General features: G+C 42.6%; 1 long non-coding RNA gene across 1 annotated transcript; it reads left to right on the forward strand.

The window, feature by feature from the left end:
• The first annotated feature begins 1307 nt into the window (after window positions 1–1307).
• Window positions 1308–1923, forward strand: LOC123050712 (uncharacterized). Its single transcript, XR_006423823.1, has 2 exons — window positions 1308–1447; window positions 1636–1923. It is a non-coding gene; the product is annotated as an uncharacterized lncRNA (long non-coding RNA).
• Window positions 1924–2996: the final 1073 nt, after the last annotated feature.

The raw sequence follows: 2996 nt of genomic DNA on the forward strand, positions 1-2996 counted from the left end.
TTAAAAATTTCATAAACTTCTTCTTTAAATACTGGAATATCTTTTCAATTATGCAACCTTTTTTTCAAATTGGTGAAAGTTTCGTAATACATGATGTTTTAAATACTTGAAATTTTTAAAAATTTGGGCAAAATTTCAACTTCACGATGTTTTTTAAACTTCTTGAACCTTTTTTCAATTCATGAAACTTTTAAAATTCATGAACATTTTTCAAATCAGTGAAACATTTACAAATTCATGATCATTTTTAGTTCAAAAATGGATATTTGCTTTTTCCTTACACAACATAGCGGCACCCGAAAAAAAGTGTGAGCAAACAAAAACGAAGCCGACTTTTTTAGACAAACCCGCGAAGCTCTTTATTGATCTGTCAGAATGTTTACAGAGACGAAGAAAAGATTAGCAGGGTGGCCTAACCAAGCATGGTGACCAACCTCTAAAGAAAGGCTATGCGTCGCAAGGTCGTGAGCTTCAATATTTGAACTCCTAAATTCATGAACAAATTTGCAAGTAATGAAATCCTAGCATGTTCCATGAATTCTTAGATTATGGCTCCATAGCTATCCAAACTTCCCTTCTTGATGGCCTCCACCACAACCTTGCAGTCTGACATCACATGAATGTGTTGAACATAAAGATCCTCAACTACTAATAAAACAATGAAAGATAGAGTTAATTCTCTAAGTGGTACATGAGAAGTGGGAGTACAGATAGACGGGGCGTTTTGGCTCCCGGGCTCATCTGAGCCGGGAGTGAACAGTAAATTCACCAAAAATAGTAAAAAATTCAAACAAATCCAAACTTTCTTGTGGTGAAAGATGCTTGAGTTCTTGATGTCCGTGAAAAAATTCAATGCGTTTCAACATCCGACGAGCTCTCAGCAAAAAAGACAAATTTGGGGTCTATAAAAAAGATTACTGTTTTGCACTGTTCGGACCTAATTTTGTTCTTTTTGCTGAGAGCTACTCAGATGTCCGAATGAGCTGAAACTTGGCACAGATATCAGGCACGCAAGCATCTTTCACCACAAAAAAAAATTAGAATCTTTGAATTTCTAAGTATTTGTTTTGGATTTACTGTTCACAGGGTGTAGATTAGCTTGGGAGCCGAATTGGATATTCGGAGTACTGAACCATTTTCCAAACACGCCTGTATACAAGTGAGCACCGAAATGGCCTAGGGTGGGTGCACATCCATGCACATTTCAACGTTATTCCGTCATGCATATCTTCAAGATAGGATCATGCAAACCTTATATCTTTGACATTTATTTTCTTTAGGCCACATCATCAGTGCCTACAAGAGATCGTGGAGCCTAGTTGGATGCGCATCCATCGTATAGTCGCTTACTTGCCGTCGTTACTGGTTATGCCTAAAGAGATGGGAGACCTCAAGGTGCCAAGCCTGCTATGCTTGCTGCTGCTCATGCCACTCCTCTTGGTTCCTGGTAAGCGTTGTCTGAAAATTTCACTTTTAGACGAGCAAGGCACTTCATGCATGCATGATGTACACATTTGCTAGTCACATGTGAAGTTTGTATTCCAAGCCACTTCTTTCTGTCTTGTTTCTCTATAGAACATCATAGGTTTTCCTGTTCTTTTTGATACACCATATTGTGTGTTCGTTGTTTTGTAGGCTCTGAAGCCGACACATGCAGCAAGTTCAGCAAGACCTATACCGGCAGGGCTTCCTTATGCAAGTATGCTCCATGTGCCAAGGCCTGCCAGAAGGAGGGCTTTACCGAAGGGGTGTGTGCCGTGATCCGCGCCAGACCCCTTTTTATGCGTTGTCTCTGCAAGAAAAAGTGCTAAATGAGAACATGCTTGCAAGTGATGCAGGATGTATGATGTAACAGACAATAAGTTAATAACACTCTGTAGTATGAAGAAATGATGATGAGGAATGAAATACGTTGAGACTCTAGCAAATATTCCTTATTACTAACAGATCTGCACTAATCAAATTGGAATATTGGACGAGTGGATTACAGGAGATCCGAAAGTATCAAGGGACGAAAAATAATGGAATCTTGGAACAACTGATGAAGTAAATTAGGCTTGGTAACCAGGGTCTGAACCGTGCTAGTTTCTACATGTAAGCCGTGGCTAAAATCACTGTACTTTTACTGTACAATATGAAAAAAATAATCAAAATTAGCATTGACCCCACAGGTTCTTCCGGGCTGGCTTCGCCAGCAATGGCACTACCCAGTACCCACTCTACCTCCACAGTCTTCAGCTAGCCACCGGAGGGGGAGAGAAACAAGCACTTGCAACCTTCCATTTGTTAATAGCTTGGCTAACTAACTAGCTGAGTTTCAGATCTGTCTGTAAACTAGGCACAAACTCTTTCGAGTGAATAACTGTCACAAAACTCACTGGAGTCAGCGTACTGGCTATCCAAGGTTCGGGAAACAGTGAGCCCTTTGGATGATGTGCAAATACACTATCTATGCGAGCAGAGCATCCCAGCATAATCACTACTAGAAAAATGCTTATACACAAGAAGTCAGTAGTAGCGCTTTTTATAAGAAAGCGCTGCTGCTAAATAACGGTAGCGCTGGTGACTGAAGAGCGCTGCTACAATTCATGTAGCAGTAGCGCTTTTGTTATAAAAAACGCTACTACTATAGTTGCCAACGGTCGCATGGCAGTGCATATATACTAGTAGCGCTTGTTATTAAAAAGCGCTACTGCTATTGCGCATAGCAATAGCGCCGTATTCTGACGAGCGCTACTGCTAAATAGCAGTAGCGGTTGTTTCTAAACAGCGCTACTACTACGGTTACCTTATCCACGCCGCGCGCGTCCCTCACTCTCCCTCACACACTCTCATCACTCGCCGCACGTCGTCGCCTGCGCCGTCGCCGCCGACGCCCCCAAGGTATCTGCCTTCCTCCCTCCCTCCTCCTCTCGCCGCCCTCCCCTCCCTCCCTCCCTCCTCCTCCCCTCGCCGCCCTCATCTCTCCCTCCTCCCGCGACCATCCTCTCTCCTCC

The sequence above is a fragment of the Triticum aestivum genome, chromosome 2D (assembly GCF_018294505.1).
Source record: "Triticum aestivum cultivar Chinese Spring chromosome 2D, IWGSC CS RefSeq v2.1, whole genome shotgun sequence".
NCBI lineage: Eukaryota > Viridiplantae > Streptophyta > Magnoliopsida > Poales > Poaceae > Triticum > Triticum aestivum.